The following is a 19,190-nucleotide window of genomic DNA, read 5'->3' as shown; positions in this document are numbered from 1 at the left end:
GTTTTTGTCTTCAAATACTTGCATCAGTGTCACTACTAACTGTCTGTTGACTATCTGCTGAACATTTACAGATTAGTAGCCATGCTGTCTGTGATGTTGGCTCCTTACAGTCATTCAACAGCATTTCTTAGGTTTTCACTTCATTTTGATGGGCCCAGTGTGACAAAAGATGAGCTGATAAATGTACCTTAAAAGGCACCTATGGTAAAAAATCTACTTTTCAAGCTGTTTGGACAGACATATGTGCATGTATGGTGTATAGACCATCATATTGGGGTGATATAAGCACACCCAGTGCTTTTTTTTTCAATTTAACAACATAAAAACGATGGAGCAATTGGAGCGGTTTTCAAACCGACCGCAACTTTACGTAGGAGTGCGGTCCCCCCGCCCACCAATATTGATCCCAGAAGCTCCCTGTGATCTTAACTAGCATGCGTTTTAGAATTCTAAACATCGGTTTCTATCAGGGTTCACTCAAGTCGACAGCTGGGCGCCTCGGACCGCTGCAGACTTGAATTGCCGTTGTGTGTACCCTAATAGAAACCTATGTTTAGAATTAAAAAATGCGTGGCGCGATGATTCGGAACACTTCATGTTTCTGCCCTGCCACAGAGAGTGTCTGGTGTGCCGTGTCGCGGCTTCGAGCGGCGCATCCGGTGCCTCAGTAAAAGTTCATTCAGTGTGCGTGGTTATTAGTTTCTGTGTACAAGCTCGGCACTTGAAACTAGCACACAGTTGGCTGTAAAACTGTACAAAGACACATATGATTTTGTACTCTCTGCTTGGTCTGTGTCCGAGTCGTACATGTACGACTGATTGCTGAACCTCTCACTCCTGCTCCTTCTCTGTCTGCCTGTCAGACTCTGTTGCAAATGCAGAGCGGGTGAGCTCATGGCCCCTCCCCTTGTTACGTTGGCGGGAAGCCGAAACTAATTTACATGTAAAGCAACACATCCATAAATCAGCGAACTGTGGACACGCCCCCAACATGACACTTTTTAACACATTATAATAAAAAAATCTGAATTGTGTTTTAAACTGAACCTAAACTGGCACACTCAGAAGAACCATAATATTAATATTAAATCATAAAAAATAGGTAAACTATGTTCCCTTTAAAGTAAAATAACTGTCTACTGAAAGTTAGGTTAAATGCAACAAATAGTTAATTGAACACTCTTAGATTGTACCTAACCCTAATTTTATATGTGATTAAAGTTCATGTTAAAATATCTTGCGTTGCTACTTATAGGCATCTGAATGTTTACTCAAAGTCTATTCATAAACTGGATAACAACTACATGCAGACAATAACAACAAACATCTTGGTGGTCAATGTTCTGAAAACTTGTTGAGGATTTGTTGCATATCTACTAATACATTGTTGAACATCTGTAGAAGATTAGTTGCATATCTACTGAAACACTGTTGAACATCTACAACCTAATTTGGTAACACGTAACTTACCAAGTTTATTAAATGTTGAGGATTTGTTGCATATCTACTGAAACACTGTTGAACATCTAGAACCTAATTAGGTAACACTTATCTTACCGAAAGTTTAATAAATGTTTACATGCTGTAGACATTGTATTGATTGCCTAAGAACATTTAAAGACAATCTACAGATACTATCCAGATGAAAGTAAACAGATAAGAACTTGAAAAGTAACTTACGGTCAGCAGACTATCTAAAGGGGGACCATCAAAATAAAGTGTTACCCGTTTTCTTTTCGTTGGCATCTTGTTGAAGGCATACAAAAAATCCTGGACAAATGATTGCCGAAATGGCCCAGTGGCCAAGGGATAAGGCATCAACCTCCGGGGCTTGGGATTGTTGGTTCAAATCCCATCTGGGTTGTCTTTGAAGGTCTCACTTCAATTTGGGAGCAATGTTTGGTGGATGAAACACGGTAGCTGTGAAAACCTTCTTGAGATGTGTTTGCATGTCATTAACTTCCTGCATTGCCATGCATGTTACCTCTTATGACTAAAAGGGTAACGAGATACCTAACGCGAAAGGCCATTTCGAATCCTGCATGGTGCCTACAGAGAGGAGACGGTGTAAAAAGACAAAATGGTGCTTACATATAAAGCTGGTGGGTTGTTCAAGATCCGTAAACAAATCTATCAACCGAATCATTGCCGCTCATTTTTTGTCTGTATAGTTGTACATGTTAGACTGATTTAGATCAGAAGTCCACTAAATGTTCATTAACTAATGTCACAGCAAAAGCTGCTACAATTAACATAGAAACATCATGGATAGCACAGCACCGCTGCTTTTTTTATGACTGTCGTAGGACTCGTCCGGGATTTGAACCTGGGACCTCTTGCACCCAAAGCGAGAATCATACCCCTAGACCAACAAGCCCAGTAGAAGCAATCTGCAGTGCCACAAAAAATTCTGTGAGACCGATCCACTCTACTCTTTGTTTATGTTGTTTTTGTTACGTGTGTCAGAAACTCCCTGGAGGCATATTACAGTTCACAGTAAGTATAAAACAGTCCAGTGGCCTAATGGATAAGGCACCAGCCTTCGAAGCTGGGGATTGTGGGTTTAAAGTACCAACTGGGTTGTCTTTGATGCAGTTCCTTTTAGGTTGACTGTGCAAGACAATCCAGTATTACCTTTAAAAAGCTAGGTTCATACCCTTAGGTCAAAAAGACATGACAATGGAAAACTCCTCAGAGAAGCTGTTTTGTCATTAGGTGTAAACATCAGATCGTCTGAATGCAATATGGCATAGGGATCCTAAAGAACTGTTTTCTGAGTAACAAGAACTTCCTGAGCCATACATCAGATATGACAAAGGCTAGTGTTGACCCAGTGGCCTAATGGATAAGGCATCAGCCTTCGAAGCTGGGGATTGTGGGTTCAAGTCCCATCTGGGTTTTCTTTGTTGGGTTACATTTAAGTTGTGTGAAACAATTCCGACTGGTCTTCTCAAAACTTAGGCGTGATGATCTGAGGACAATAGTTAGCTTCGAATTCTCAGACTTGCTGCACACTTCAAATAAGATTCATCCAATCTTGCTTGAATCTCACTGTCACGTTACAAACCTAAATGGTTCCGCTAAGCTTTGGTAATGAAGATCTTGACTTCAAGTACCCCGTGTCTTTCAAGCAATGCTTGTGCCGCTTTTTACAACCTCAGGCCATTTATGCCCCAACTGTGCTGCGTTCAATGTTGCCCACATTCAGCAGAAAAAGTCAACGAGCTGCCACCATGTGTAGTTGTGGCCGAGAGGTTAAGGCGATGGACTTGAAATCCATTGGGTTCTCCCCGCGCAGGTTCGAACCCTGCCGACTACGGAACAGCCAGCTGCTTTTGCTTTTTCTCTCTGTGAGAGGAACTGTGGCTTTTGCGACGTTTGGTTGCGGGCCTGCGTGTTTAATCCCATATTGAATAATTCAAGTCCAGCGACTAGTCGCAATTTAGCTTTTTTTGTAGTCCCTACACTCTGATGTTGTCTAGAGAAACGTTCAATAAATCGACAGCAACATCTTGTACGGCTCATCAAGATTGGGATTTGATAGTTTTTTTTCCAAGTCGCCCAGTCCTTTTTGGCTGTCCCTTTGTGGCACATTTTCCCCACTCCATCTGCTTCTGGAGAGTTGCTTTATGCACAGCTCTTTTCAAGACTGATGCTAGCACAGTTCCAAAAGGCCCAGGCGAAATGTGCTTTTGGCCATGCTTTTGGACCCCTGTTGAACCTGTGCTTGGTTGCCACCTCAGCAGGAGACAGAAAGCAGATGTCTGTAGTCGTGGCCGAGTGGTTAAGGCGATGGACTAGAAATCCTTTGGGGCTTCCCCGTGCAGGTTTGAATCCTGCCAACTATGTTGTTTTGCACGTCCACTTATGTTGTTGTTCTCTTTTCTTTCAAGCCTCCTATACGTAATTGCAATCCTCCTCTGCATCTCACAAACAAGCCCCTGTCACTTAGTGACCAGGCAGCTGTGGGTGAGTGACAGTGGTTTGCCGCGACCGTACAGTCATCCGTACTCTGTGTTGTGGCCAGAGAAATCCCAGTTTGAATCCCGGTCACAAACCAGTGTCCCTTAGTGTCCAGGCAGCTGCAGAGCTTTTCGGTGAGTGAGCGGTGTGCCGTGATCGTATAGTGGACAGTACTCTGTGTTGTGGCCGCAGCAACCCCGGATCGAATCTGGGTCACGGCAGCGTGTTCCTGTTAACTGCGAGCAATGCTTGGGCCGCTTTTTACAACCTCAGGCCATTTATGCCCCAACTGTGCTGCGTTCAATGTTGCCCACATTCAGCAGAAAAAGTCAACGGGCTGCCAGCATGCGTAGTCGTGGCCGAGAGTTTAAGGCGATGGACTTGAAATCCATTGGGGTCTCCCCACGGAGGTTCAAACGCTGCCGACTACGGAACAGCCAGCTGCTTTTGCTTTTTCTCTCTGTGAGAGGAACTGTGGCTTTTGCTCTGAATTCAGATCATCAGCTTGTGTGGAAAGAGTGCCCATGAAGTTAGCTGAGTGTGTTAGATTAGAGAGCTATGCTGTCCCTGCTTCCCAGAGATTGTATGGAAAAGTTGCACAAGAGCTAGTGCACCTTCCTCTACCCCTGTTGACCCTGTGCTTGGTTGCCATCTCAGCAGGAGAGAGAAAGCAGACGTCTGTAGTCGTGGCCGAGTGGTTAAGGCGATGGACTAGAAATCCATTGGGGTTTCCCTGCGCATATTCGAATCCTGCCGACTACGTTGTTTTGCACGTCCACTTATGTTGTTGTACTCTTTTCTTTCAAGCCTCCGATACGTAATTGCAATCCTCTTCTGCATCTCACAAACAAGCCCCTGTCACTTAGTGACCAGGCAGCTGTGGGTGAGCGACAGTGGTTTGCCGCGACCGTACAGTCATCCGTACTCTGTGTTGTGGCCAGAGAAATCCCAGTTTGAATCCCGGTCACAAACCAGTGTCCCTTAGTGTCCAGGCAGCTGCAGAGCTTATCGGTGAGCGAGCGGTGTGCCGTGATCATATAGTGGTCAGTACTCTGTGTTGTGGCCGCAGCAACCCCGGTTCGAATCCAGGTCACGGCAGCGTGTTCCTGTTAACTGCGAGCAATGCTTGTGCTGCTTTTTACAACCTCAGGCCATTCATGCCCCAACTGTGCTGCGTTCAATGTTGCCCACATTCAGCAGAAAAAGTCAACAAGCTGCCACCATGCGTAGTCGTGGCCGAGAGGTTAAGGCGATGGACTTGAAATCCATTGGGGTCTCCCCGCGCAGGTTCGAACCCTGCCGACTACGGAACAGCCAGCTGCTTTTGCTTTTTCTCTCTGTGAGAGGAACTGTGGCTTTTGCGACGTTTGGTTGCGGGCCTGCGTGTTTAATCCCATATTGAATAATTCAAGTCCAGCGACTAGTCGCAATTTAGCTTTTTTTGTAGTCCCTACACTCTGATGTTGCCTAGAGAAACGTTCAATAAATCGACAGCAACATCTTGTACGGCTCATCAAGATTGGGATTTGATAGTTTGTTTTCCAAGTCGCCCAGTCCGTTTTGGCTGTCCCTTTGTGGCACATTTTCCCCACTCCATCTGCTTCTGGAGAGTTGCTTTATGCACAGCTCTTTTCAAGACTGATGCTAGCACAGTTCCAAAAGGCCCAGGCGAAATGTGCTTTTGGCCATGCTTTTGGACCATGGCTTTGGTAACACCTAATGACTTCAAGGTCTTTCACGGTGCAGCTCAGCAGTGGCATGGCACATTTCTGAAACGCCGTTTCCTGGAGGACGCCTGCATCTGTTTTTTTTAAGAGGACGCAGGTCTGTGCTGTGATGAGAAAGTGTTGTTAGCCGGCAAGGGGCTTGCAGAGGTCCAACTCCGCAAACAGGTGCCTCAGCAGACAGGAGCCCGGATAGCTCAGTCGGTAGAGCATCAGACTTTTAATCTGAGGGTCCAGGGTTCAAGTCCCTGTTCGGGCGAAGGCCTGTCTGTTTGTCAGAGACCTCGTTGTTCTTTTCATATCACTTGGTGGCTGTCCATTGTGGTGTGGCCTGCGAGAGCACGTTGCTCTGAATTCAGATCATCAGCTTGTGTGGAAAGAGTGCCCATGAAGTTAGCTGAGTTTGTTAGATTAGAGAGCTATGCTGTCCCTGCTTCCCAGAGATTGTATGGAAAAGTTGCACTAGAGCTAGTGCACCTTCCTCTACCCCTGTTGACCCTGTGCTTGGTTGGCACGTCAGCAGGAGAGAGAAAGCCAACGTCTGTAGTCGTGGCCGAGTGGTTAAGGCGATGGACTAGAAATCCATTGGGGTTTCCCCGCGCAGGTTGGAATCCTGCCGACTACGTTGTTTTGCACGTCCACTTATGTTGTTGTTCTCTTTTCTTTCAAGCCTCCTATACGTAATTGGAATCCTCCTCTGCAACTCACAAACAAGCCCCTGTCACTTAGTGACCAGGCAGCTGTGGGTGAGCGACAGTGGTTTGCCGCGACCGTACAGTCATCCGTACTCTGTGTTGTGGCCAGAGAAATGCCAGTTTGAATCACGGTCACAAACCAGTGTCCCTTAGTGTCCAGGCAGCTGCAGAGCTTATCGGTGAGCGAGCGGTGTGCCGTGATCGTATAGTGGTCAGTACTCTGTGTTGTGGCCGCAGCAACCCCGGTTCGAATCCGGGTCATGGCAGCGTGTTCCTGATAACTGCGAGCAATGCTTGTGCTGCTTTTTACAACCTCAGGCCATTTATGCCCCAACTGTGCTGCGTTCAATGTTGCCCACATTCAGTAGAAAAAGTCAACGAATTACCACCATGCGTAGTCGTGGCCGAGAGGTTGAGGCGATGGACTTGAAATCCATTGGGGTCTCCCCGCGCAGGTTCGAACCCCGCCGACTACGGAACAGCCAGCTGCTTTTGCTTTTTGTCTCTGTGAGAGGAACTGTGGCTTTTGCGACGTTTGGTTGCGGGCCTGCGTGTTTAATCCCATATTGAATAATTCAAGTCCAGCGACTAGTCGCAATTTAGCTTTTTTTGTAGTCCCTACACTCTGATGTTGCCTAGAGAAACGTTCAATAAATCGACAGCAACATCTTGTACGGCTCATCAAGATTGGGATTTGATAGTTTTTTTTCCAAGTCGCCCAGTCCGTTTTGGCTGTCCCTTTGTGACACATTTTCCCCACTCCATCTGCTTCTGGAGAGTTGCTTTATGCACAGCTCTTTTCAAGACTGATGCTAGCACAGTTCCAAAAGGCCCAGGCGAAATGTGCTTTTGGCCATGCTTTTGGACCATGGCTTTGGTAACACCTAATGACTTCAAGGTCTTTCACGGTGCAGCTCAGCAGTGGCATGGCACAGCTCTGAAACGCCGTTTCCTGGAGGACGCCTGCATCTGTTTTTTTTAAGAGGACGCAGGTCTGTGCTGTGATGAGAAAGTGTTGTTAGTCGGCAAGGGGCTTGCAGAGGTCCAACTCCGCAAACAGGTGCCTCAGCAGACAGGAGCCCGGATAGCTCAGTCGGTAGAGCATCAGACTTTTAATCTGAGGGTCCAGGGTTCAAGTCCCTGTTCGGGCGAAGACCTGTGTGTTTGTCAGAGACCTCGTTGTTCTTTTCATATCACTTGGTGGCTGTCCATTGTGGTGTGGCCTGCGAGAGCACGTTGCTCTGAATTCAGATCATCAGCTTGTGTGGAAAGAGTGCCCATGAAGTTAGCTGAGTTTGTTAGATTAGAGAGCTATGCTGTCCCTGCTTCCCAGAGATTGTACGGAAAAGTTGCACTAGAGCTAGTGCACCTTCCTCTACCCCTGTTGACCCTGTGCTTGGTTGCCACCTCAGCAGGAGAGAGAAAGCCAACGTCTGTAGTCGTGGCCGAGTGGTTAAGGCGATGGACTAGAAATCCATTGGGGTTTCCCCGCGCAGGTTCGAATCCTGCCGACTACGTTGTTTTGCACGTCCACTTATGTTGTTGTTCTCTTTTTCATCCAGCAGACCAAGTGAGACAAAGTTCAGCGTTTCTACCACAGTTGGTATATATAGTCTGGGTCTCTGTGGCACAATCGGTTAGTGCGTTTGGCTGTTAACCAAAAGGTTGTTGCTTTGAGCCCATCCAGGGACGAACGAAGGCTTTTGCTGCCTTGCAACTGCTAACACGTGCACCGGGCAATGATCCTGGGCCACGTGCTGTCTGGCGTTACAAGATGACATCAGGATTTAGCAGAAGTTTGTTGTCCAGTGCCTGGACCGGCCAAGTTACTTATTCCAGTTGACTTAAAATCAGCATCAAACTTTACACAGGTAGGGAAGGTATTGATCAAAACAGTGACTAGAATGAACGCATGAGAAGCCCGGCTAGCTCAGTCGGTAGAGCATGAGACTCTTAATCTCAGGGTCGTGGGTTCGAGCCCCACGTTGGGCGTTTTTCTCTCTCTTTTCGGCAGCTTTCAATTGGATTCTTCGAGCATACCTAGTGAGACAAAGTTTAGCATTTCTACTACAGTTGTGTTGCTCTTGAAGTCTCTGTGGCGCAATTGGTTAGCGCGTTCGGTTGTTAACCGAAAGGTTGGTGGTTCGAGCCCACCCAGGGACGAATTAAGCTTTTCTCTGCCTTGCAACTGCTAACACGTGCACTGGGCATAGATCCTGGGGCACGTGCTGTCTGGCGTTACAAGATGACATCAGGATTTACCAGAAGTTTGTTGTCCAGTGCCTGGATCGGCCAAGTTACTTATTCCAGTTGACTTAAAATCGGCATCAAACTTTACACAGGTAGGGAAGGTATTGATCAAAACTAGAATGAGTTTCTCACTAGCCCGGCTAGCTCAGTCGGGTGAGCATGAGACACTTAATCTCAGTGACGTTAGTTCAAGCCTCACGTTGGGTGTTTCTGTTACCTTTCTCTCTCTCTTTTCGGCAGCTTTCAATTGGGTTCATCCAGCAGACCAAGTGAGACAAAGTTCTGGTTTCTACCACAGTTGGTATATATAGTCTGGGTCTCTGTGGCACAATCGGTTAGTGCGATTGGCTGTTAACCAAAAGGTTGTTGCTTTGAGCCCATCCAGGGACGAACGAAGGGTTTTGCTGCCTTGCAACTGCTAACACGTGCACCGGGCAATGATCCTGGGCCACGTGCTGTCTGGCGTTACAAGATAACATTAAAAACATTAAACTTTACACAGGTAGGGAAGGTATTGATCAAAACAGTGACTTTCTCTTGAATGAGCATCTCACAAGCCCTGTCTGGCGTTACAAGATGACATCAGGATTTAGCAGAAGTTTTTTGTCCAGTGCCTCTATTGGCCAATTTACTTATTCCAGTTGACTTAAAATCAGCATCAAACTTTACACAGGTAGGGAAGGTATTGATAAAAACAGTGACTAGAATGAGTGTCTCACAAGCTCGGCTAGCTCAGACGGGAGAGCATGAGACACTTAATCTCAGTGACGTGGGTTTGAGCCCTACGTTGGCTGTTTCTGTTACCTTTCTCTCTCTCTTTTCGGCAGCTTTCAATTGGATTCTTCGAGCATACCTATTGAGACAAAGTTCAGCATTTCTACTACAGCTGGGTTGCTCTCGAAGTCTCTGTGGCGCAATTGGTTAGCGCGTTCGGCTGTTAACCGAAAGGTTGGTGGTTCGAGCCCACCCAGGGACGATTTAAGCCTTTCTCTGCCTAGCAACTGCTAACACCTGTACTGGGCATATATCCTGGGGCACGTGCTGTGGGGCAAGTTTGTTGTCCAGTGCCTGGATCGGCCCAGTTACTTATTCCAGTTGACTTAAAATCGGCATCAAACTTTACACAGGTAGGGAAGGTATTGATAAAAACAGTGACTAGAATGAGTTTCTCACTAGCCCGGCTAGCTCAGTCGGGTGAGCATAAGACACTTAATCTCAGTGACGTTAGTTCAAGCCTCACGTTGGGTGTTTCTGTTACCTTTCTCTCTCTCTTTTCGGCAGCTTTCATTTGGGTTCATCCAGCAGACCAAGTGAGACAGAGTTCTGGTTTCTACCACATTTGGTACATTTAGTCTGAGTCTCTGTGGCACAATCGGTTAGTGCGTTCGGCTGTTAACCAAAAGGTTGTTGCTTTGAGCCCATCCAGGGACGAACGAAGGCTTTTGCTGCCTTGCAACTGCTAACACGTGCACCGGGCAATGATCCTGGGCCACGTGCTGTCTGGCGTTACAAGATAACATCAGGATTTAGCAGAAGTTTGTTGTCCAGTGCCTGGATTGGCCAATTTTTTTTATTCCAGTTGACTTGAAAAAAACATTAAACTTTACACAGGTAGGGAAGGTATTGATCAAAACAGTGACTTTCTCTTGAATGAGCATCTCACAAGCCCTGTCTGGCGTTACAAGATGACATCAGGATTTAGCAGAAGTTTTTTGTCCAGTGCCTCTATTGGCCAATTTACTTATTCCAGTTGACTTAAAATCAGCATCAAACTTTACACAGGTAGGGAAGGTATTGATAAAAACAGTGACTAGAATAAATGCATCAGAAGCCCGGCTAGCTCAGTCGGTAGAGCATGAGACTCTTAATCTCAGGGTCGTGGGTTCGAGCCCCATGTTGGGCGTTTTTCTCTCTCTTTTTGGCAGCTTTCAATTGGATTCTTCGAGCATACCTATTGAGACAAAGTTCAGGATTTCTACTACAGTTGTGTTGCTCTCGAAGTCTCTGTGGCGCAATTGGTTAGCGCGTTCGGCTGTTAACCGAAAGGTTGGTGGTTCGAGTCCACCCAGGGACGAATTAAGCTTTTCTCTGCCTTGCAACTGCTAACACTTGCACCGGGCAATGATCCTGGGCCACGTGCTGTCTGGCGTTACAAGATGACATCAGGATTTAGCAGAAGTTTGTTGTCCAGTGCCTGGATCGGCCAAGTTACTTATTCCAGTTGACTTAAAATCAGCATCAAACTTTACACAGGTAGGGAAGGTATTGATCAAAACAGTGACTAGAATAAATGTATCGGAAACCCGGCTAGCTCAGTCGGTAGAGCATGAGACTCTTAATCTTAGGGTCGTGGGTTCGAGCCCCACGTTGGGCGTTTCTGTTACCTTTCTCTCTCTCTTTTCGGCAGCTTTCAATTGGATTCTTCGAGCATACCTATTGAGACAAAGTTCAGCATTTCTACTACAGCTGGGTTGCTCTCGAAGTCTCTGTGGCGCAATTGGTTAGCGCGTTCGGCTGTTAACCGAAAGGTTGGTGGTTCGAGCCCACCCAGGGAAGATTTAAGCCTTTCTCTGCCTAGCAACTGCTAACACCTGTACTGGGCATAGATCCTGGGGCACGTGCTGTCTGGTGTTACAAGATGACATCAGGATTTAGCAGAAGTTTGTTGTTCAGTGCCTGGATCGGCCAAGTTATTTATTCCAGTTGACTTAAAATCGGCATCAAACTTTACACAGGTAGGGAAGGTATTGATAAAAACAGTGACTAGAATGAGTTTCTCACTAGCCCGGCTAGCTCAGTCGGGTGAGCATAAGACACTTAATCTCAGTGACGTTAGTTCAAGCCTCACGTTGGGTGTTTCTGTTACCTTTCTCTCTCTCTTTTCGGCAGCTTTCATTTGGGTTCATCCAGCAGACCAAGTGAGACAGAGTTCTGGTTTCTACCACATTTGGCACATTTAGTCTGAGTCTCTGTGGCACAATCGGTTAGTGCGTTCGGCTGTTAACCAAAAGGTTGTTGCTTTGAGCCCATCCAGGGACGAACGAAGGCTTTTGCTGCCTTGCAACTGCTAACACGTGCACCGGGCAATGATCCTGGGCCACGTGCTGTCTGGCGTTACAAGATAACATCAGGATTTAGCAGAAGTTTGTTGTCCAGAGCCTGGATTGGCCAATTTTTTTTATTCCAGTTGACTTGAAAAAAACATTAAACTTTACACAGGTAGGGAAGGTATTGATCAAAACAGTGACTTTCTCTTGAATGAGCATCTCACAAGCCCTGTCTGGCGTTACAAGATGACATCAGGATTTAGCAGAAGTTTTTTGGCCAGTGCCTCTATTGGCCAATTTACTTATTCCAGTTGACTTAAAATCAGCATCAAACTTTACACAGGTAGGGAAGGTATTGATAAAAACAGTGACTAGAATGAGTGTCTCACAAGCTCGGCTAGCTCAGACGGGAGAGCATGAGACACTTAATCTCAGTGACGTGGGTTTGAGCCCTACGTTGGCTGTTTCTGTTACCTTTCTCTCTCTTTTCGGCAGCTTTCATTTGGATTCATCCTGCAGACCAAGTGAGACAAAGTTCAGGTTTTCTACAACAGTCGATTTGGTGTCTGAGTCTCAGTGGGGCAATCGGTTAGCATGTTCGGCTGTTAACCCAAAGCTTGGTGGTTCGAGCCCACCCATGGAAAGACAAATGCTTTTGCTGCCTTGCAACTGCTAACACGTGCACCGGGCAATGATCCTGGGCCACGTGCTGTCTGGCGTTACAAGATGACATCAGGATTTAGCAGAAGTTTGTTGTCCAGTGCCTGGATCGGCCAAGTTACTTATTCCAGTTGACTTAAAATCAGCATCAAACTTTACACAGGTAGGGAAGGTATTGATCAAAACAGTGACTAGAATGAATGCATCAGAAACCCGGCTAGCTCAGTCGGTAGAGCATGAGACTCTTAATCTCAGGGTCGTGGGTTCGAGCCCCACGTTGGGCGTTTTTCTCTCTCTTTTCGGCAGCTTTCAATTGGATTCTTCGAGCATACCTATTGAGACAAAGTTCAGCATTTCTACTACAGCTGGGATGCTCTCGAAGTCTCTGTGGCGCAATTGGTTAGCGCGTTTGGCTGTTAACCGAAAGGTTGGTGGTTCGAGTCCACCCAGGGACGAATTAAGCTTTTCTCTGCCTTGCAACTGCTAACACGTGCACCGGTCAATGATCCTGGGCCACGTGCTGTCTGGCGTTACAAGATGACATCAGGATTTAGCAGAAGTTTGTTGTCCAGTGCCTGGATCGGCCAAGTTACTTATTCCAGTTGACTTAAAATCAGCATCAAACTTTACACAGGTAGGGAAGGTATTGATCAAAACAGTGACTAGAATAAATGTATCGGAAGCCCGGCTAGCTCAGTCGGTAGAGCATGAGACGCTTAATCTCAGGGTCGTGGGTTCGAGCCCCACGTTGGGCGTTTCTGTTACCTTTCTCTTTCTCTTTTCGGCAGCTTTCAATTGGATTCTTCGAGCATACCTATTGAGACAAAGTTCAGCATTTCTACTACAGCTGGGTTGCTCTCGAAGTCTCTGTGGCGCAATTGGTTAGCGCGTTCGGCTGTTAACCGAAAGGTTGGTGGTTCGAGCCCACCCAGGGAAGATTTAAGCCTTTCTCTGCCTAGCAACTGCTAACACCTGCACTGGGCATAGATCCTGGGGCACGTGCTGTCTGGCGTTACAAGATGACATCAGGATTTAGCAGAAGTTTGTTGTCCAGTGCCTGGATCGGCCACGTTACTTATTCCAGTTGACTTAAAATCTGCGTCAATCTTTACACAGGTAGGGAAGGTATTGATCAAAACAGTGACTAAAATGAGTTTCTCACTAGCCCGGCTAGCTCAGTCGGGAGAGCATGAGACACTTAATCTCAGTGACGTTAGTTCAAGCCTCACGTTGGGTGTTTCTGTTACCTTTCTCTCTCTCTTTTCGGCAGCTTTCATTTGGGTACATCCAGCAGACCAAGTGAGACAAAGTTCTGGTTTCTACCACAGTTGGTATATTTAGTCTGAGTCTCTGTGGCACAATCGGTTAGTGCGTTCGGCTGTTAACCAAAAGGTTGTTGCTTTGAGCCCATCCAGGGACGAACGAAGGGTTTTGCTGCCTTGCAACTGCTAACACGTGCACCGGGCAATGATCCTGGGCCACGTGCTGTCTGGCGTTACAAGATAACATTAAAAACATTAAACTTTACACAGGTAGGGAAGGTATTGATCAAAACAGTGACTTTCTCTTGAATGAGCATCTCACAAGCCCTGTCTGGCGTTACAAGATGACATCAGGATTTAGCAGAAGTTTTTTGTCCAGTGCCTCTATTGGCCAATTTACTTATTCCAGTTGACTTAAAATCAGCATCAAACTTTACACAGGTAGGGAAGGTATTGATAAAAACAGTGACTAGAATGAGTGTCTCACAAGCTTGGCTAGCTCAGACGGGAGAGCATGAGACACTTAATCTCAGTGACGTGGGTTTGAGCCCTACGTTGGCTGTTTCTGTTACCTTTCTCTCTCTTTTCGGCAGCTTTCATTTGGATTCATCCTGCAGACCAAGTGAGACAAAGTTCAGGTTTTCTACAACAGTCGGTTTGGTGTCTGAGTCTCAGTGGGGCAATCGGTTAGCATGTTCGGCTGTTAACCCAAAGCTTGGTGGTTCGAGCCCACCCAGGGAAGGACGAATGCTTTTGCTGCCTTGCAACTGCTAACACGTGCACCGGGCAATGATCCTGGGCCACGTGCTGTCTGGCGTTACAAGATGACATCAGGATTTAGCAGAAGTTTGTTGTCCAGTGCCTGGATCGGCCAAGTTACTTATTCCAGTTGACTTAAAATCAGCATCAAACTTTACACAGGTAGGGAAGGTATTGATCAAAACAGTGACTAGAATAAACGCATCAGAAGCCTGGCTAGCTCAGTCGGTAGAGCATGAGACTCTTAATCTCAGGGTCGTGGGTTCGAGCCCTACGTTGGGCGTTTTTCTCTCTCTTTTCGGCAGCTTTCAATTGGATTCTTCGAGCATACCTATTGAGACAAAGTTCAGCATTTCTACTACAGTTGTGCTGCTCTGAAGTCTCTGTGCCGCAATTGGTTAGCGCGTTCGGCTGTTAACCGAAAGGTTGGTGGTTCAAGCCCACTCAGGGACGAATTAAGCTTTTCTCTGCCTTGCAACTGCTAACACGTGCACCGGGCAATGATCCTGGGCCACGTGCTGTCTGGCGTTACAAGATGACATCAGGATTTAGCAGATTTTTGTTGTCCAGTGCCTAGATAGACCAAGTTACTGATTCCAGTTGACTTAAAATCAGCATCAAGTGACTTTCTCTTGCATGAGCATCTCTCAAGCCTGGCTAGCTCAGTTTGTAGCGCATGAGACTCTTAATCTCAGGCTTGTGGTTTTGAGCCCCAAGTTGGGTGTTTCTGTTACCTTTCTCTCTTTTTCGGCAGCTTTCATTTGGATTCATTGAGCATACCTATCGAGACAAAGTTCAGCGTTTATACCACAGTTGGATTAGTTAGTCTGAGTCTCTGTGGCGCAATCAGTTAGCGCGATCGGCTGTTAACTGAAATGTTGGTGGTTAGAGCCCACCCCGGGACGAACTAATCTTTTCTCTGCCTTGCAACTGCTAACACGTGCACTGGGCAATGATCCTGGGCCACGTGCTGTGTAGCGTTACAAGTTGACATCAGGATTCAGCAGAAGTTTGTTGTCCAGTGCCTGTATCGGCCAAGTTACTGATTCCAGTTGACTTAAAAACAGCATCAAACTCTACACAGGTAGGGAAGGTATTGATCAAAACAGTGACTAGAATGAGCTTATTAGAAGCCTGGCTAGCTCAGTCGGTAGAGCACGAGACTCTTAATCTCAGGGTTGTGGGTTTGAGCTGCATGTTTCTGTTACCTTTCTCTCTCTCTCTTTTCGGCAGCTTTTATTTGGATTTACCTGGATACCTATCATGACAAAGTTCAGCGTTTCTACCACAGTTGGATTGATTAGTCTGAGTCTCTGTGGCGCTACCTGGATCAGGATCGTCTGTCTCGGTCTCCCTCCTCGTCCAATCGTTGCGCTCGCTCTCCATTGTGAGAATGGATGGGAGCCAATCGCTGCTCTCGCTCTCCATTGTGAGAATGGATGAGAGCCAATCGCGTCGCGTGCAAATGATTATATGCACATCATCATATAACCGATCAAGGTAAGTTATTTTTGTCAACGTCTATATCTACTGATAGAAGTTGTTTTGTCGATTGTAGTCTTTTGTTATGTCAGTCTTGGCCTCCTAATGCTGATTTATAATTTTATGACAAGAACTTTAACAAAAGTCACCCTAAATTCACGTGCATGGTGTCAAAGGTCACGACCCCGCAAACTGTTTAACATTACATACTTTTGATACAGTTGCAGAAATCATTGATTTTGTTCGAACGTGTCTTTAAATTATTAACTGTATCTATATATACATGCATATATACTGTATATACAGTTGTTTGGATGTGTTTATCAAAACGTTTCTCGACGCGTCAAAATAAAGTTTACACAAAAATATAGGCTTTTTCTGCTAAATATTCATTAGCTAAATGAATTGTAAGAATAAATTAAAAGCTGTAATTGCCTGCCTTTTGTTGCTAAATGTTTATTATGTTTGTATGATTTATAACTGTTACTACAATGGTGTACCCATAAATGATAATGCTACTAAATGATAATTAGCTATATGAATTATAGTTATTTATAACTAATGTGTTACGGTCATTCTACAGTGAATAATAAAAATGTCTGTCTTTTGAACCTAAATGTTTATTATAATGTTTACTATTGTGTTATCGTGTTATAATTACCCATCTGATAACATTATCAACTAGATATTAAAGTTTGAGGACAAACTTTATGGTGGCTTGAAAAGCCGAGTCTAAAAGTTTGAAGTCGTTTTAAAGTGTAAATAACTGAAGCAGTTTTTATGAAGTTTGAAACAGTCGGCATAGATAAGTACATTTATGTTAGCATGTTTCTAGTATAGATTGGCATGTTTCTTGGTAGGCAGTTGCTAGGTTGTTCTAAGTGCTTGCTAAGGTGTTGCTAGGTTGTTGCTAAGGTGTTGCAAGGTGGTTGCTAAGGTGTTGCTAGGTGGTTGCTAAGTTGTTGCTAGGCGGTTGCTATGGTATTCTAGGTCATTGTTAAGGTGTTGCTAGGTGGTTGCTAGGGTGTTCTGAGTGGTTGCTAAGGCGTTGCTAGGTTGTTGCTAGGCAGTTGCTAAAGTATTATGAGTGGTTGCTAGGCAGTTGCTAGCATAAATTAGCATGTTTCTAGCATGAATTAGCATGTTACTAGCATTATTCTAGCATGAATTACCTTGTTACTAGCATGATTCTAGCATGAAATAGCATGTTACTAGCATGTTTCTAGCATGAATTAGCATGTTACTAGCATGATTCTAGCAAGAATTAGCATAATGTTAGCATGTTTCTAGCATGAAATAGCATGATTCTAGCATGAATTAGCATGTTATTAGCATGATTCTAGCATGAATTAGCATGTTACTAGCATGTTTCTAGCATGAATTAGCATGTTACTAGCATGTTTCTAGCATGAATTAGCATGTTACTAGCATGGTTCTAGCATGAATTAGCATGTTACTAGCATGATTCTAGCATGAATTAGCATGTTACTAGCATGTTTCTAGCTTGAATTAGCATGTTGTTAGCATGATTCTAGCATGAATTAGCATGTTACTAGCATGATTCTAGCATGAATTAGCATGTTACTAGCATGTTTCTAGCATGAATTAGCATGTTGTTAGCATTAATTAGCATGTTTCTAGCATGATTCTAGCATGATTCTAGCATGTTACTAGCATGTTTCTAGCATGAATTAGCATGTTACTAGCATGATTCTAGCATGAATTAGCATGTAACTAGCATGATTCTAGCATGAATTAGCATGTTACTAGCATGTTTCTAGCATGAATTAGCATGTTACTAGCATGATTCTAGCATGAATTAGCATGTTACTAGCATGATTCTAGCATTAATTAGCATGTTACTAGCATGTTTCTAGCATGAATTAGCATGTTATTAGCATGATTCTAGCATGAATTAGCATGTTACTAGCATGATTCTAGCATGAATTAGCATGTTACTAGCATGTTTCTAGCATGAATTAGCATGTTTCTAGCATGATTCTAGCATGTAACTAGCATGATATTAGCATGTAACTAGCATGATATTAGTATGTTACTAGCATGATTCTAGCATGAATCAGCTTGTTTCTAGCATGAATTAGCATGTTGTTAGCATGAATTAGCATGTTACAAGCATGACTAGCATGTCACTATCGTGTTGCTAGCACCTTTCTAGCAAGATTAGCATGTCAGTAGGAAGTTTAAACTGTTAGCATGTGTTAGAATAGCTAGTCACAGTCTTTGGGACAGTTGCTAGGGTGCTGAAATTGGTTGCTAGGGAGTGGCTAGTAAGTTTAAAGGTAATCAGTGATTGGCTGCTGGCTAGACTGAGTTGAATGAGGCCAAACTCTAGTCTGTAGGACAGTCTGATGCAGAGTTTTGAGCTCACAAAGGTTGATCCAATGTTAAGTCAATGACAGTCTTTTACAATGGAAGTCTATGGGACAGTTGCTAGGGTGCTGTAAGTGGTTGCTAGGGAGTGGCTAGTAAGTTAAGAAGTCATCAGTTATTTGCTGCTGGCTAGACTGAGTTAAATGAGTCCAGTTAGAAGTCTGTAGGACAGTCTGATGCAGAGTTATGAGCTCACAAAGTTTGACCCAATGTTAAGTCAATGGGACTTTTGGGATTTTTCTGGGTCGTTTTTCGGAAAACCCAAAGTCGGATCAGTTAGAAAAGATATAGCAACCCGAGTCAGACCAGTTTGAAGGTTTGACGAAAGTTTGAAGTATGTAGCTTGAAAGGCCTAGGAGGAGATACACTTAGAAATTAGTCTCAGAAGAAGAAGAAGAAGAAGAAGAAGTTTAAGATAGATAACAGTATGCTGGCTTTTCAAGCCACCATAATTAATTATATATTTACATTTACATTTACATTTAGTCATTTAGCAGACGCTTTTATCCAAAGCGACTTACAAATGAGGACAAGGAAGCAATTTACACAACTATAAGAGCAGCAGTGAACAAGTGCTATAGACAAGTTTCAGGTGTGTAAAGTCTAAGAAGCAAAGCATTAGTACATTTTTTTTTTTTTTTTTGAGAGAGAGAGAGAGAGAGAGAGAGAGAGAGAGAGAGAGGAGAGAGAGAGAGAGAGAGAGAGAGAGAGAGAGAGAGAGAGGGCACAGTTAGTGGTATAGCCAGAGAGGCAGTTGCAGATTAGGAAGGAAAGTGGAGACTAACAGTTGCGTTTTTAGTCGTTTCTTGAAGACAGCAAGTGACTCTGCTGTTCTGATGTAGTTGGGGAGTTCATTCCACCAACTGGGCAGATTGAATGTGAGAGTTCGGTAAAGTGATTTCTTCCCTCTTTGGGATGGAACAACGAGGCGACGTTCATTCACAGAACGCAAGTTTC

At 44.8% G+C, this 19,190-nt stretch overlaps 20 non-coding genes and 2 pseudogenes across 20 annotated transcripts; 21 read left to right on the top strand and 1 right to left on the bottom strand.

The window, feature by feature from the left end:
• The window catches only part of LOC130222307 (NACHT, LRR and PYD domains-containing protein 12-like), a 339,313-nt pseudogene that overhangs the window by 177,909 nt on the left and 142,214 nt on the right, over positions 1-19,190 (bottom strand).
• Positions 1-19,190, top strand: part of LOC130222311 (zinc finger protein 850-like) — a 535,728-nt pseudogene that overhangs the window by 391,824 nt on the left and 124,714 nt on the right.
• trnar-ucg (transfer RNA arginine (anticodon UCG)) lies at positions 2,828-2,900 on the top strand. The gene has a single exon. It is a non-coding gene; the product is annotated as a tRNA-Arg (tRNA).
• trnas-uga (transfer RNA serine (anticodon UGA)) lies at positions 3,238-3,319 on the top strand. Its single transcript has one exon. It is a non-coding gene; the product is annotated as a tRNA-Ser (tRNA).
• On the top strand, positions 5,190-5,271 carry trnas-uga (transfer RNA serine (anticodon UGA)). The gene has a single exon. It is a non-coding gene; the product is annotated as a tRNA-Ser (tRNA).
• On the top strand, positions 5,874-5,946 carry trnak-uuu (transfer RNA lysine (anticodon UUU)). The gene has a single exon. It is a non-coding gene; the product is annotated as a tRNA-Lys (tRNA).
• Positions 6,231-6,312, top strand: trnas-aga (transfer RNA serine (anticodon AGA)). Its single transcript has one exon. It is a non-coding gene; the product is annotated as a tRNA-Ser (tRNA).
• On the top strand, positions 6,577-6,648 carry trnah-gug (transfer RNA histidin (anticodon GUG)). Its single transcript has one exon. It is a non-coding gene; the product is annotated as a tRNA-His (tRNA).
• On the top strand, positions 6,777-6,858 carry trnas-uga (transfer RNA serine (anticodon UGA)). The gene has a single exon. It is a non-coding gene; the product is annotated as a tRNA-Ser (tRNA).
• Positions 7,461-7,533, top strand: trnak-uuu (transfer RNA lysine (anticodon UUU)). Its single transcript has one exon. It is a non-coding gene; the product is annotated as a tRNA-Lys (tRNA).
• On the top strand, positions 7,818-7,899 carry trnas-aga (transfer RNA serine (anticodon AGA)). Its single transcript has one exon. It is a non-coding gene; the product is annotated as a tRNA-Ser (tRNA).
• Positions 8,302-8,374, top strand: trnak-cuu (transfer RNA lysine (anticodon CUU)). Its single transcript has one exon. It is a non-coding gene; the product is annotated as a tRNA-Lys (tRNA).
• On the top strand, positions 8,472-8,545 carry trnan-guu (transfer RNA asparagine (anticodon GUU)). The gene has a single exon. It is a non-coding gene; the product is annotated as a tRNA-Asn (tRNA).
• trnan-guu (transfer RNA asparagine (anticodon GUU)) lies at positions 9,535-9,608 on the top strand. The gene has a single exon. It is a non-coding gene; the product is annotated as a tRNA-Asn (tRNA).
• On the top strand, positions 10,463-10,535 carry trnak-cuu (transfer RNA lysine (anticodon CUU)). Its single transcript has one exon. It is a non-coding gene; the product is annotated as a tRNA-Lys (tRNA).
• trnan-guu (transfer RNA asparagine (anticodon GUU)) lies at positions 10,633-10,706 on the top strand. Its single transcript has one exon. It is a non-coding gene; the product is annotated as a tRNA-Asn (tRNA).
• On the top strand, positions 11,115-11,188 carry trnan-guu (transfer RNA asparagine (anticodon GUU)). The gene has a single exon. It is a non-coding gene; the product is annotated as a tRNA-Asn (tRNA).
• trnak-cuu (transfer RNA lysine (anticodon CUU)) lies at positions 12,551-12,623 on the top strand. The gene has a single exon. It is a non-coding gene; the product is annotated as a tRNA-Lys (tRNA).
• trnan-guu (transfer RNA asparagine (anticodon GUU)) lies at positions 12,721-12,794 on the top strand. The gene has a single exon. It is a non-coding gene; the product is annotated as a tRNA-Asn (tRNA).
• Positions 13,022-13,094, top strand: trnak-cuu (transfer RNA lysine (anticodon CUU)). The gene has a single exon. It is a non-coding gene; the product is annotated as a tRNA-Lys (tRNA).
• On the top strand, positions 13,203-13,276 carry trnan-guu (transfer RNA asparagine (anticodon GUU)). The gene has a single exon. It is a non-coding gene; the product is annotated as a tRNA-Asn (tRNA).
• On the top strand, positions 14,571-14,643 carry trnak-cuu (transfer RNA lysine (anticodon CUU)). The gene has a single exon. It is a non-coding gene; the product is annotated as a tRNA-Lys (tRNA).

Source organism: Danio aesculapii, chromosome 4 (genome assembly GCF_903798145.1).
Source record: "Danio aesculapii chromosome 4, fDanAes4.1, whole genome shotgun sequence".
NCBI classification, from domain to species: domain Eukaryota; kingdom Metazoa; phylum Chordata; class Actinopteri; order Cypriniformes; family Danionidae; genus Danio; species Danio aesculapii.
Note: the sequence above shows the minus strand (reverse complement) of the source record. Positions and strands in the feature narration are given on the sequence as shown.